Source organism: Scomber japonicus, chromosome 2, assembly GCF_027409825.1.
Source record: "Scomber japonicus isolate fScoJap1 chromosome 2, fScoJap1.pri, whole genome shotgun sequence".
NCBI classification, from domain to species: Eukaryota; Metazoa; Chordata; class Actinopteri; order Scombriformes; family Scombridae; genus Scomber; species Scomber japonicus.
In genome coordinates, this window is record NC_070579.1 from 7,247,977 (window position 1) to 7,264,015 (window position 16,039).

The window sequence follows — 16,039 nt, forward strand, 5'->3', positions numbered from 1 at the left end:
CTCCCTTCCTTCTTTCCTCCCTCCCTCCTTCTCTCTTTCTTTCCTCCTCCCTACCTCCCTTCCTTCCTTCTTTCCTCTCCTTCCTCCCTTCCTTCCGTCTGTCCTCCCTCCCTCCCTCCTTCTTTCCTTCCCTCTTTCCTCCCTTCCTTCCTTCCTTCTGTCCTTCTTCCTTCCTTCCGTCCTTCTTTCTTTCCTTTCCTTCCTCCCTTCCTTAATTCCTCCCTCCCTCCTTCTCTCTCTCTTTCCTCCCCCCTACCTTCCTTCCTTCCTTCCTTCCTTCCATCTGTCCTCCCTCCCTCCTTCTTTCCTTCCCTCTTTCCTCCCTCCCTCCCTTCCTCCCTTCCGTCTGTCCTTCCTCCTTCCCTCCTTCTTTCCTTCCTTCCCTCCCTCCTTCCTTCCTTCTTCCCTTCCTTCTTTCCTCTTTCCTTCTTGCTCTCTTCCTTCCTTCTTCCTCCCTTTCTCCTATCCTTTCCTCCCTTCCTTCCCTCCTTTCTTTCCTTCTTAAATCCCTTTCTCCCTCCTTCCTTTCTCCCTTCCTTCCTTCCTTGACTCGAGGACAAGAGGGAGGGTTAAAAGGAAAAAGACCAGAAGGAGGAGGAACCAACACGCTACCTGCTCTCTCTCTTCTCTCCTCGTGTGATAAATGGTCTTCTGGTGTTTTAAATGTGGGAGCGAGTTCCTCTAATCTCTCCCATCGGTGATGCTCCGCCTGCAGGTCACACAAATAGACGCGATGTCTATCCTTCCTTCATCCCTCCCTCCTTCTCTCTTTCTTTCCTTCCTTTTTGTCCTTCCTCCCTCTTTCCTTCCTTCCTTCCTTCCGTCTGTCCTCCCTTTCCTTCCCTCCTTCCTTCTCTCTTTCTTTCCTCCCCCCTACCTTCCTTCCTTCCTTCTTTCCTCTGTCCTGCTTTCTTTCCCTCCTCCCTTCCTCTTTTCCTTTCTCCCTCCCTCCCTTCCTTCCTTATTTCCTCTGTCCTTCCTTTCCTTCCTCCCTTCCTTCCTTCTTCCTCCCTTCTTCCTCCCTTCCTTCCTTTCTTCTTTCCTTTCCTCCCTTCCTTCCCTCCTTTCTTTCCTTCTTCCTCTCTTCCTTCCTTCTTCCTCCCTTCCTTCCTCCCTCCCTCCCTCTCTCCTTTCTTTCTTTCTTCCTTCCTTCTTTCCTCCCTCCCTCCTTTTCTCTTTATTTCCTCCCCTCTACCTTTTCCCTTCCTTCTTTCTTCTTTCCTCCCCCCACCTTCCTCCCTTCCTTCTTTCTTCTTTCCTCCCTCCTACCTTCCTCCCTTCCTTCTTTCCTCTGTCCTTCTTTCTTTCCTTCCTCCCTTCCTCTTTTCCTTTCTCCCTCCCTCCCTTCCCTTCCTTCCTTCTTCCTCCCTTCCTTTCTCCCTTCCTTTCTCCCTTCCTTCCTTCCTTGACTCGAGGACAAGAGGAGGGTTAAGTAAAAAAAGACCAGAAGGAGGAGCGCTACCTGCTCTCTCTCTTCTCTCCTCGTGTGATAAATGGTCTTTTGGTGTTTTTAAATGTAGGGGAGCGAGTTCCTCTAATCTCTCCCATCGGTGATGCTCCGCCTGCAGGTCACACAAATAGACGCGGTGCTGCACCTCATATGCGCTGTAAGGCTTTAGTATAAACAGCATTAATCATAATTCAGTTTGGCAATGTGGCATGAAGTAGCGTTGGCTCGCCCACGTGCCCCGACGCTTTTATAAATGGCCGTGTTTTACAGTTGGGCTACTCCAGAGGAACACACCCTGAAGCCCACAAGGATGATAAGTGTGTGTTTTTCTATAGAGTGATATATTACCCCTCCAGACGACGTACACTTGAAGACGCTTATCTCGCTGGCGTGAGTTGAATCGTTCGTGTTAACTGAGAGAGAGGAGAATAGGAGACGACCGTCATCGGCTCTCGCTTCTGTTTTAAAACACACTGGGTTTTAAATTAGTGGGTTTTTTTTTTTAGTTTCCAGCAAGATGTCAGTTAATTAGAGACCATGTGGTTTATAAAATACTGTGTGTGTGTGTGTGTGTGTGTGTGTGTGTGTGTGTGTGTGTGTGTGTGTGTGTGTGTGTGTGTGTGTGTGTGTGTGTGTGTGTAATCATAGTCCCCAGAGGATGACTCTTAATGATTTTGGTGACCCCCTCTGATCTTTAACCTTCGTGTCGTCCTCCCGGGTCAAATTGACCCCGTCTGTTTTGACTGTTCCTTCTTTCCTCCCTCCTTCCTTCCCTCCTTCCTTCCTCCCTTCCGCCTCCTTCTTTCTCCCCCCCCCCCCCCCCCACCTTCCTGCCTTCTTTCTTTCCTCTCTCTTTTCCTTCCTTCCTTCCTTCCTCCCTCCCTTCCTTCTTTCCTCCCTTCTTTCCACACATTCTTTTATTTTGTGGACCCAGCATCAAATTTCTGCTTTTAATCCATTTTGAGAGAATATATTAGAGGATTATGGCAAAAATGTCTAAGTGGTGTAACCATAAAAACTTAAAAATGTGCTTAAAAACTGTAAATTCTCATTAAAACACCATATCAACTAGTTTGGCATGATCTTACATTATAACTTTTTATATACTGTATAAGTCATTACTAGTATAAGTCCACTTAAATACACTGTAGGTGATAAAATATTCAATATTTATCATTCTTTTGTGGTTACACCATTTGACATTTTCAGGAGCATTCAGTCTTACTTTTGGTAAAAAAAAAAGGTTTAAATGTCATTTCAAATGATATAAAACCAACAAAAATACTAAATACACATTTTAACAAACCTGATGCTGCTTTTAAAACATATTTAACATTAACATATTTTTGAATTGCTCATCTTGCTTGATATATATATATATATATATATATATATATAAAATAAAATAATGAACATCTACATAATAAGTCAATAAATAAATAAGTAAATGAAGTTAATAGATAAGAATATAAAGTGAGCAGTGCAGTGTATTAGCAAACAAAGGCTCAGAGACATTGTGGCCTGAAGGATATAATTAGTAGTTATTATTAAAACCCTCATGGTGGCGCTGGAGGAGCAGTCTGAGGGTCCATCTGGATTCATCCTGTGGGAACCATGAAACCAATGAGTGTCGACGTGGAGAGATATTCTACTTGATATGTTGAGAGAGAGGAAGAGGAAAAGTCAAGCGTTCTTAAAGCCTCTTAACGTTTAATCGCTAATCCATCTTATTTTTCTGTTTGGACCAAAGTGGAGTTTATATATCGTCATTAGTCGACAAATAAAAAAAAACTAAAATCATGTGTATATCTGCAGCCTCGTCCTCGTGCTGCATTATAGGATAAATACTGCAGCTTCAGATTATTTACCTTTTATATGTTTACTGCTTTTTTTAATGTTATTTTAATATAAATACAATTAAATAAAAACCCTGGGAACAACTTTCTACTAACTGAACCAAAGAAGTGCTTTATCTGACATTAAAGAGAAGGTACATTTATTTTAGAAGAAAAGTAATAAAGTGAGGTTAATAATTCATCTTAATAAACTATAGACTTTTTACTGACCTGGTTAAGATTACAGGATGTTACAGATCTGAGCAGCTTGTGAGGAAAACATTGTGATAAAATATTCAGAATCAGCTAAATCTAAATTTAGGCTTAGGCTAATTTATCTTGCTATCATAGCTCTGGTTTATAATATATGAAAATATAATATTGCATTTATAATAGATTGTTCCAGTTGGTCACAAGTCAGGAAATTAGATAAAAAAAAAATAAGTCAAATTTCTTGACTCGAGGACAACAGGAGGGTTAAATTAAAAAAAAAAAAAAAGTGTTAAAGCACCTTGTGAAGAAGTACTACTATCAGCACTGTTGACCCAATCTTAACAACACTTGAGAATAAATTGCACGTAAAAAAAAACCCAAAAAATTTGAAGGAGGAGAATAAAAAGAAAAAGAAAAAGGAAAAAAAAACTGGTCTTTATCAGCGGTTTGAGATGTGGCATTAAAATCTAAACCCTAGGCCCCGTTTAAGTAGGTCGGATAAAGATTTAAAAGAGTGTATTGAGTACGGGATAAAACACCACAAAACTAAACACAACAGCGGTGCGTGTGCAGTCTTGCGTCCTTCTGGATCTTCATGTATGCGTTCAGTCCGTATCCATTAAAGGCTTTTTTATTCTTAACCACCCACTTGAATGCCTGGAGGTGAATGTTTTATATACCACACCCTGCCGAACCATGAATGAAGGCATATTTCTTCTCCTTCTTTTTTTTTAATTTTTTTTTTTTACCCCCTCCAGGAGCAAATTCTCCTTATGACTCCAGTTTGTCCTAAATCTACGTTTCCCAGCCTAATCTCAGCTCTCTACTGTTGCTATAGATACAGGTTGTTCTATGGTTGCTATAGATACAGGTTGTTCTATGGTTGCTATAGATACAGGTTGTTCTATGGTTGCTATAGATCAGGGGTGTCAAACATGCGGCCCGTGGGCCAGATCCGGCCCGCTGAGGGGTCCAGTCCGGCCCACTTTCCTTATTCCTCCCTTCCTTCCATCTTCCCTTCCTTCCTTTCTGTCTTCTTTTTCTTCCTTCCTTCCTTCCTTCCATCTGTCCTTCCTTCCTTCCTTTCTGTCTTCTTTTTTTTCCTTCCTTCTTTACTGTCTTCTTTTTCTTCCTTCCTTCTTTCCTGTCTTCTTTTTCTTTCTTCCTTCTTTCCTGTCTTCTTTTTCCTTCCTTCCTTCCTTCCTTCCTTCCTTCCTTCCTTCCGTCTTTCATTCATGTCTTCTCTCTTTCTTCTCCTCCTTCCTCCCTTCCTTCCTTCCATCTTTCTTTCTTTCCTTCCTTCTATCTGTCCTTCCTCCCTTCCTTCCTTCCATCTTTCTTTCCTTCCTTCCTTCCTTCCTTCCTTCCTTCCTTCCTTCCTTCCTTCTGTCTTTCATTCATGTCTTCTCTCTTTCTTCTCCTCCTTCCTCCCTTCCTTCCTTCCATCTTTCTTTCTTTCCTTCCTTCTATCTGTCCTTCCTCCCTTTCTTCCTTCCATCTTTCTTTCCTTCCTTCCTTCCTTTCATCTTTCTTTCTTTCCTTCCTTCCTTTCATCTTTCTTTCTTCCCTTCCTTCCTTCCTTCCTTACATCTTTTTAATGATCCGGCCCACATGAGATTAAATTGCGGGCAGTATGTGGCCCTTGAATGAAAATGAGTTTGACACTGTTGCTATAGATACAGGTTATTCTATGGTTGCTATAGATACAGGCTGTTCTATGGTTGCTATAGATACAGGTTGTTCTATGGTCGAAGTTTCCCAGCCTAATCTCAGCTCTCTACTGTTGCTCATTGATCAACTTTATCAGCTTTACTAAAGAGCACCTGGTTATCAGCTGCTGACGGAAGCTAAAAACAATTTTTTTTTCTTGCCCAGCTTTTCCCAGCTGGAGCCGCAGGATCTTCTTTTTTTTTTTTTTTTCTTAAATGAATGATTCTAATGATTTTTTAGTGAGTCACACTCAGCGAATTTATGTGTGTTATTGTAGACCCTGACAGTTTAGGATAAATCTTCGCGGGTAGCACTGCATAAACACTGTATACTCTTGTATCTTCCCAGAAACATAATGTTTTTGACCCAGAAAGCTGCACCGAGTGAATGGATAAATGTGGATCGCAGCATAAATATTTAGATATCTCCGGGGGCTGATGGACGAGGCGAAGTCGCTCTCTTGGCCAGGGGGGCCTTCCCTCCTTCTTGGACACGGGAAACCAGTTAAAAAGACATTTCCAAACATCCACGTCCATTGCAAAATCTATCACGCTGACGTCAGGAAGCATTACATGTGAGCTGACGAGAGAAGGAGACACTGTGCAGCCTCTGAAGAGCACTTACACACTAAAGCTCGTAGGTGTCAGATTTTCAATTGGTGGATATCTCATTTTGGAGCCAAACTCCCACAGATGCCACAACACACTGTGCAGACTTTAACAAATGTTGGATTTAAACATTTACACCTCCTATTTAAAGCTCTAGTAGATATTTAGTGCGAATAGTGTCTTTAAATTTCACTGTTTATTAGTGTTTATGATGAAGGCGTTGGATAGGAGACTAAACTCAGCCACAGTCGTCGTCCTGTGAGGTTGTAATGTTCGTTTTAACACCAGGAAACCAAATCATTAGACGCATAAAACATAGAGGATAAACTACCGGCCATTTTGGGATTCAGCTTGTCAGGCTCAGCTGAAGCCTGATTCAGTGGTTCTCTAACTTTTTTCACGTAAAGGACCTCAAACACGGACAAGATCAGATAGAAAATGTATGAAACCCATGAATAAAACAGCCATAAAGTCAGATTTTGTGTTACTCATGGATGGAATTAAAGTTAAATTAGTCCCATTTTTCGCTGTGGACGCCCTCAAGGACTCCACTTGGAGAACCGCTGGCCTAGTTTGTTAAGTTCCTCTTACTATTAATTAGTCTAAGCTGTCAAAAAGGCATTTGTAGCATCCACTACTGTCTTATCCCTTTGTAAATCTGCTCAAACGTTTGGTAGAAGTCACTTTATAATATCTGGTCTAAAACATAATCTATTTAACTTATTTAACTTTTTTTGGCAATCTTTACTACGTATGATGTATGTAAAGCACAAAAAGACCATCAGATTGTGTTATGGTTGCTATAGATACAGGTTGTTCTATGGTAGCTATAGATACAGGTTTTTCTATGGTTGCTATAGATACAGGTTGTTCTATGGTTGCTATAGATACAGGTTGTTCTATGGTTGCTATAGATACAGGTTGTTCTATGGTTCCTATAGATACAGGTTGTTCTATGGTTGCTATAGATACAGGTTGTTCTATGGACGCTATAGATACAGGTTGTTCTATGGTTGCTATAGATACAGGTTGTTCTGTGGTTGCTATAGATACAGATTGTGTTATGGTTGCTATAGATACAGGTTGTGCTATAGTGTATAAATGCAGAATAACACAAATCACTGCTGACATAAGAGATTTTTGAAGTTGAGTTTAATTTTTTTCATCTTGTACACGAACAGAATGAGTCTCTCACATGTTTTTAAATAACGTTTTTGAACAAATGAGGTCTGTAGAGGTCTGTAAAACATCACGTTCAGGCTCAATGAGAAAAAGAAATCCATGTTTTATATTGTCATGGTTTCAAATAGCACATTCTTGGTGTGACCTACAAATGATTATATCAGTCTGCAAACGTTCCTCTTTTGCAGAGCAGTTTATTCTCCGACTGAGGAGGTTAAATAAAACTAAATGGTGCAACACAGCTAAGAAACTACAGTCGCTTTATTCCCTGACTTTATTTGGACCGTTCAGTTCTCCGATCTCATTAGTCAGCAGCATGAATAAACAGATTTAACCCCTTACATACTGTTCAGGGTCAAATTTTGCCCATTTTTTTTAACATTTGTAAACAGTAAATCCACTCTAAATACTTCTTACTTTTAAACTGAAATGTGATGACGAGTACAGCTGATATATATTATTATTTAGAGTTTTTGACCCATATTTATTCAAAAATCTCTCTCTCTCTCTCTCAGCTCTCTGAAAGCTTCATTAAGGATTCATCTTGCTTATTATCTGAGCCCGAATGTGGCACAGAGAGAGAGAGAGAGAGAGAGACTAATTATGAGGCGATATGAACAGTATGTGAGGTTTAACAAAAGCTCAAACATTTGCAGTGATTTCATTAAAAATCATTGATTGCGAAGCTTCAAACGCCGCTGTGACCTTAATGGTGTCCTGCGGTGACGTGTTCAATTAATCACTCTGAGTGTACTATGAGTGTGTTGGAGATTTCCACATTACACTTGTGTAATGGTGCCTTCAGATTTTACTCAGAAGTCGGAATTTCCAAGATCCGTAGTCGGGGATTTTTAACAGGAATGCCTCCTCAAGTCAGACGACACAACCCTAAAATCCAACATGGCTGCTCTGTTCATCAACAGGGTGAAAGTTGTAGTAATATATTCTGTTTATTAGTAGTTTTTTTATCTTATATGTGTCTCTTCTATCTGTGGATGTGCTGCTTACGTGTGTTTCTACGTGCAAAAATACAGAAAAATGCCTTTTTAAGCAGCTGGTATTGCTATGAATTCTTCTAAAGTGGAATGGTTCGTCTTTCCTAGCTCCGACTTCCAACTTCCAACGTAAATTGAACCGTGATCGGCCTTAAACTCGAACTCTTAGTGAGCAAAGAGAACAAACCTTCTAGTGTGAAACTGTAGATAATAATTCAGCAGAAGTGAAGTGGGTGGTGGTTCGAGGGGTTTGGGGAGGAATGGGTGGGGGGGTGTTTAAGTATTTTAAATCCTTCATTGTTTACATCCACGTTTACTGGCTTGCAGTCTTCTTCCTCCCTGTGTTTGCTGTTAGTGTCGCTGTGTGTTTCCTGTAAATCACTTGGTGGATCGTGTGAAAGCGACTGGGCACGGCTGGATATCGTGTCACCAAGACAAACAAAACATGGACCCACTTGTAAAAATGAAACTGCTCCATAGCGCTATGAGAGGTCAGGAACTCCACATGTCACCTTTAAGGCAGATCCTGCTTTATTACCAAACCTATGAGGTGGTTTACTGTACCAGATTTGGGGTTTAAATGTTCCTGAATTCACCTTGTTTAGCTCTTACTGTTCATATTCTGGGTCTGTTTTGACCCGGTCTAAGAATCCCCTCATTAAAACAGTCTAAACCTAATTTTGAACCACAGATTTGTTTAGAAAGCATCAATAGTCGATCTGACTGATCAATAAATGTGATTAAACCTTGATTCATGTTTCAGAGAGCAGAGAGACTAAACAGCTCTTATCACACAATATCATGTCCTATTTTACCTCAGACATGAAAATATAACAGCAATAATGATTGAAATGTTATTTTATTGAAACTTACCAACTTTATTGAGCTGTGGGGTTAATTGTATAACCATTAGAGCTTCACTGCTACATCATTGCTTTTCCTTCCTCTTTGAGGCCATGACAATATAAACCATGGATTTTCTTTCTCATTGGCCCTAAATTTTATGTTTTACAGACCTTATTCAGACCTCATTTCTTCAAAACCTTTTTTTAAATCATCATCATTCTGTTTGTGTACAAGATGAAAGAAATGAAACTCAACTTCAAACTGTATCTATAGCAACTATAACACAATCTGATGGTCTGTCTGTGCTTTACATACCTCATACAAGTAGTAAAGATTGACCTAAAAGTTAAATGGGTTAAATAGATTTTGTTTTAGACCAGATATCATGACACAAAGTGACGTACAAAGGGTTAACTATTCATTTAACTGAAAACACACGTCAATAGATACGGCTCAAATTTGACCCAGAACAACCTCAATGGATAAAAATGTGTAGCACCTATTCAAAAGTATAACATTTTAAGATGTTTTCATTTTAGTGCATCACATGTCAGAGTAAAAGAACATTATTTGAGGTGTTTTTACAGCTGTCACATGTCAAAAATGGGTCAAATTTGACCCTTGACAGTATGTACGGGTTAATGAAACCACCAGCATATTTCCAACATGGAGAAACTGTACATTTTGCACAGAGAGGTGGTGGAGGAAAAGGGAGGCGAGGGGGGGGCAGGAGGAGCTCATATTTGCCTCAGGCCCCCCTGCAGGTTAATCTGGTTGTGTAGCACCGGTTGCAACAGCAGCTGTCGTACAAGTCGTACCGGTAGCAGTAATCACGGCTGTAGGATTAGGTGGTGCTACTGTTAATAGTTAGCAGTATTAGCAGTGTTAGCAGTAGCAGTAGCAGTAGCAGTAGGAGCAGTAATAATGGCAGTAATGCATGTAGTGAAGTTCAGATCCCTCTGCTATAAGTTGTGTGTGTGCAGCCTGTCTGGGCCTGTCGGTACTCAGTGGCTCACTGATCGGCCGCTTGATGGGCGGAGTGTTGCTTTTTAATGACCAATGGTGAGAGCCGTGTGAGTGGAAGCAGCAGCAGATATACAGCGACTTCTGCTAACAACATGCGGGTGTTATGACAGAAACAGAGAGCGAGCCAAGAAACACTCTCCAAACTGATAATGATGCCGACGAGTCAGAGGGAGACGAGAAACATTTACACATGAAAGACAGATTTTTTTTATTTTATTAGACTAAATAGAGTACTTGAGTAATCTCAACGTTAAAATAAAGCATTAGTATCTGTTAGTAGATTAGTGCTGGTGTAGAGCTGCTCTTCTACCTCTACTATAAAGGGACATGATGCACATTTTAATAGGTTTTGTTGTTTGAAGTCTCAATTTTATCACTTTTTTATACTGAACATTCAACTTTAAATATGATTAACTCATTAAACATGCATATTTTAGAGAATGTGAGGTAAGTATTTCTATATATTGAAAGACATTTGGGCATTGGGGCGACATACTTTTCTAAAAATGGACACACAAACTCTCCACAATGTTGGGAGAGTACTTCAGTTCAGCGTTAACACTGTAAAAAATGAAGTGTGGCTCTGTGATTTAACTTTATACCTCCTAAAACAACTATAACACGTAACTTATTCTATTTAAATTAATCTTTTGGTCCAATTTCACTCATTTATATGTGATATTTCTTATATTTTGATTATATTATAGATATATTTCTGATGTATTTTAAGTTTATTAATAGTGTCTCACAATAGTATTTCATTATATATTTAATTGAACTGATGAGAGCTCAGTATTATATCCCACTAAGCACATTATGAGTACATCTAAAATATACATTAGTCATGAGTACACACAGTTGATACTAAGTTTACTTAAATTAATAACAATTTAGTGTATTTTAAAGAGAAACTAAAGGTGATTTCTCCACTTTGGCCAAAGCTTGTACCACATTTATCACAGTGCTTCAGTCATATATAAGAAAATAAATAACCTAATAACCTAATTTCATGTTATAATGTGTATTTTAATGTTGTAACCTGGATTTAAGCCTGCAGCAGTCAACACTGAGGTAAATCCCTTATGTGCAAACTGACTTATAAATAAAACCTGATTCTGATTAACAAGGTTAGATTTAAACATTATTGCTCCCAGAAATATAACACACACTCCTTCAAGATGATTTCTGGCTTCTTCTTCTTCTTCTTCTTCTTTTTTTTTTTACCTTAAAACACACACATGTAACAATAGAAAATATCTTCAGGTGAATAAGGAAGCTTTTTTTCAATTGCAATTTTCTGCCTAACTTTAATATCAGTATTTATATTTATGTGGTTGATGTTCTTCTGTTGGACTCTTCAGGTGAAAAAGAGGGCATTTTTTCAATTGCAATTTTCTGCCCATTTTAACTTTAATATCAGTGTTTATATTTAAGTGTTTAATGTTTTCTATCTTACTCTTCATCTAAGTGTCTACTAGCTCCACAGAATATCAGCATGGATCCAACACTGAATTGTCCTCAGTGTGCTGCCAGAAACCCCGAGTATCACTATGATCAACCTATCGATAAAGGTCAGTATTTCTTCTTCACGCCAGATGTTTCTTATGTAAAAAATGTTAAGAAGTGTCTGGAAAACTTTAAAAAACAACAAGGAAAAAACCCCCAGATTAAATATAAGTGTGATGTCAGAGGTCTGCGGTCTGTGGTTGGACTGAAATGAGTCGTGGATGTTTTGGTGTGTTTTGTTTCCTAAAGTGATCCTGAGCTCAATCGAACACCTACACACACACACACACGCACGCACACACACACACACACACACACGCTCACTCCCACTCCAAACTGCAAAAATAAACTCCTAACTTTTGTGGGAAAACTCGAAAAAGAAAAAGGCGCCGAAGAGCAAACATAAACAAAGAGTTTCAACAAATCAGAGATTAAAAATTAGTCACACACACACATACACACACACACACGCATGCACACACCTACACATACACAGCGTACTGTACACAGGGTGATGACTGGTGTGTGTTTGATCAGGCTGAGTCTGAGAGCAGCTGTAACCTCTGGCTAGAAACACATCAGCCATAAACCAACAGATGACAATGACACAGATCTGTGTGTGTGTGTGTGTGTGTGTGTGTGTGTGTGTGTGTGTGTGTGTGTGTGTGTGTGTGTGTGTGTGTGTGTGTGTGTGTGTGTGTGTGTGTGTGTGTGTGTGTGTGTGTGTGTATAAGGATGATATGGCCTTTAGGCATCCTGTTGCGTACGTTACCACCGTTAATTTAGGTTTGATTAGTGCTCTAACTGAAGAAACACACACTATAGCTGCAGAAAGAATAACTGTAGAATCACAACTTCCTGTCTAGAAAATAGTATTTAAACTTTTATTACTGTGTTATTATCAGTGCTGAAATGCTACTAAGCACATTTACTCAAGTACAAACTCAACGTGTGTATGTTTAACGTGTGTGTTTCGGTTTTAGAAGAATACATATTGCACTTATCCACTGTATGCATGTCATTTTAATTATGTATTTATCTACATATATATATATATATATATGTAAATTTAAATGATGCACTGTTATAGATTAAACTGCCCAACCTTATATAACACACTTAAACATGTTCATGCATCAGTAATAATTACACAATAGTATATATATATATGTAATAATATAGCTGTGACTATGACTATAGGCTCATTTTTGCTGTTAAGTGAGTATATATATTTTTAATTTTTGATACTTTAAGTACATTTTACTCATGTGTGATTTTTCTAATGGATGATTTTTACAGTTTTTTTACAGGGACAATGCTGTAGTTATAATATATAGTTGTATCATTAACATTAGCAGGACTTTTAGGAGGTTTAAGTTAAAGTTTACCGATGAAACCGACATTAAGAGGAAGTAAAAAAATAACACGAGTGCCTTTAAAATGACGTCATTCATTACAGCTGCACCGCTCGTAGAGGAAATCGTGTTTTTAGGTACATTTTTGAGGTTGTAGTTTCAAGATATTCACAATATTAGGGCCCGAGCTCTGACCAGACATGCATGGGGTGGTGACGGCCCCTTCATCGCTGCTTGCAGCTTTAATTATTATTATTATTTTAAGCACATTTTACTCATGTGTGATTTTGAATGCAGGACTTTTACTTCTAATGGATGATTTGTACAGTTTAATACAATCTCAACACTTCTTCCATACCACTGATTATTTAGTGATAATGGTAGAAGTTAGAAACTGTAGTAATAATAATAACAGTAGTTAAAGTCTCATTAACATTAGCAGGACTTTTAGGAAGTTTAAGTTAAAAGGGTGAGGCGTGAGGGTTTTGTGTGTGTGTGTGTGTCATGAAGGATCCAAAATGCCTTATTAACATCTGTACAATGACTTTTGATAACTTAGAAGAGACAATTGACTATGTTTAATGTTTAGGAAGTCAGCAGAGTTCGATGGTTGGTTCATGTGTTTTAGTAGCTCGTGACTTCCCTTCTTCAAATTTCCCATGAAGAGTTACACAGTATAAAAGCTGCTGGCATTTTTACTGTATAGTGAGCTCTTTTAAAATTTTATTTGCTGATACTTTAAGTTGATTTTACTCCAGTAGCTATAATTTTGAATGCAAATCTTTTACTTCTAATGGATGATTTTTACAGTTTGATAGCATATCAACACTTCTTCCACACCACTGATTATTTGGTGACAACACTAGCAGGACTTTTAGGAAGTTTAAGTTAAAGTTTACTGATGAAACCGACATTAAGAGGAAGTAAAAATATAGCAGGAGCGCCTTTAAAATGACGTCATTCATTACTGTTTTCGACTTTTTAAGGTACATTTTGAGGTTGTACTGTCAAAATATCGACATTATTATTATTATTATTATCATTATTATTATTATTATTATTATTGTGTCTGTATCGGGATTAGCAGGTAGAGGTGTTTACCTGACAGACGCCTCTCTGTCTCGTCTCTATTTGCGCTCATCAGTCTCTGTCCTGCGGCCGCCTGGCTGCACCTCTGGGCTCACAGCTTATCGGCTTTCTGTTTACCTCTCAATTAATCCCCCATTAGTAAGGAGAGGGGGGGGGGGGGGTTAGAGGGGCATTAAGGCTGCACCCGATGGACTTTAACTTTTGTTTTGTCCCAAACAAGGAGAGGAGATCAGTTGGTTAACAGCACCAGACTGACAGATCTCAATCTGAGCAGAGAGACCCGCTGTCTGGCTGAGAGGAGCCGGGCAGACGCACTGATCACTGCTGGATAAGACCTGATATTTATTTAAGGATAATTGTGCTATCAGATCTCAGTAAATTAACGTTTAAACTCAGTAGATTAAAGCCAATTAGGTAGAGTTGAGGTAAAGCAGAATGCCAGCGCGTGCGTAAAATCCGTAATGAATCACCAATGGAGTTAAAAACCACTGCGTAAACATTCATTATGAAGATAATTAAAGCATTAAATCTGATGAATTTGTAACTCTCCCCCCTTTTTTTGAATTTAACATCTTATCATTTTGACTTAATTGCTGTGTCTCTGCTCCACTTTTCTTTTTTTTTTTACGCGCGGAGCTCTAAAGCAGAATAAACGAGGCCTGGTGTTTAATTAGGAGATGTTACAGTGAATGCGGCTCCTGCTGTTTGCTCTCAGTCTTAGCTGCTGTCTCACATTAGGACATGAGAGCGGCTGTAATTATACCAGAATGGGTTTGGGAAACAACTGTTCTCAGGGGCTGGAGGAACAATTACGCGCACAGGAAAAACAGCAATTGATGCCTTCTCTTCTCTTCTCTCTCCCAAAATGTTCACACCACCTTCCATATAATAAGAGTTATACCAGCAAATAAGTTGGCAGGTTTCTGTTTTATAAATAAAAGAACGGAGGTTGGAGATTAGTATAGTCTGAAATGATTTATTTAATCCATGGGAGCGTTGATTTTTTTTTTTTTTTTTTTTTAAGCTCTCATTTGTGCGTAATGGCTAATTAACTGCGCCAATTAAACAGCAAGACGTTAAACAATAAAGAAAAGAACAATTATTTTCTCTTAAGCATCACCTGCAGGCAAACTGGGCTCCCTCCCTATTTGCAGCCCTATTGTCCATATTTATATATATATATATTTATATTTTTAATTAATGCATTCATGGCAGGAAATAGTGAAAATACTATAATCGAAGGTCTTTATGTCCAAAAAGAGTAATAAAATAATAATAATAATAATAAGTGTCAGTTGTATGTGACAAAATGTTTAAAAAATAAATAAAACTAAGATTTCATCGACACATTAAATAACTGATATTTCAACACTGACCCAAATTTTGAGCTGAAAACTAAACCTCATTATGGCAAACTGATTAAATTACTTGTCTTGTCCAAAAACTCAAAAGCTGAACTTTAAATCTGAGTAGAAATATTATTACATTTATATAATATTATGTCTGTCAGGGCTTCACTCCCCCCCAGTGGCGCGTAATAAGGCACGTTGGCGACCTTTTGACACCCAGATCCTGTAAAATCATCGCAATCTTCGCCTTTTCTTTTTCTTTTTTTGGAGATATTTGTGAAATATCCTTCTAAATATTTATCACAGGAGCTCTGCAGTATCTTTTTAGTTCAAGCTCAGACTGTTACCTGTGAGAATAACATCAATCTGGGGCTGAAATCTGAAATAACACCCTTAAAAATGACATAATAGGCAACAGGGCACGAACCTCGCCCCCCCTCACCCCACCTCTCCTCCCTCCACTCCTTCTCCTCCCATCCTCTTTCTCACCCCCTTAAAATTCTCCCGTCCATTTTCCCATTTTCCACCACCGGGATAAATGGTGAAACTTGTAGCAATAATACCCCCTTCTTTCACACAAACGCCTCCCCGCTGCAATCACCTCCAGCCCCGGCCTGCCCCCAGAAGCCTCGCGGCTGGGGATCTCGTGGAGCCTTTCTCCGCGAGCACAAAAAGCCTCCTATAAAGGGGAACAAAAGTGACCACATTTTTTCCTCCGTGTCCCCCTTCTCCGCGCAGAATAACCCGCTGCCTGTCCCTCAAATGGGAATATTAGGACGTCAATCTCACTGCCCCTGTGCGCTTTTGTCTTTGCTGAGTGCCCGGCTCTGCCTACCACACACCTTTTGTCCGACAATCCAATAAGCCATTATTGT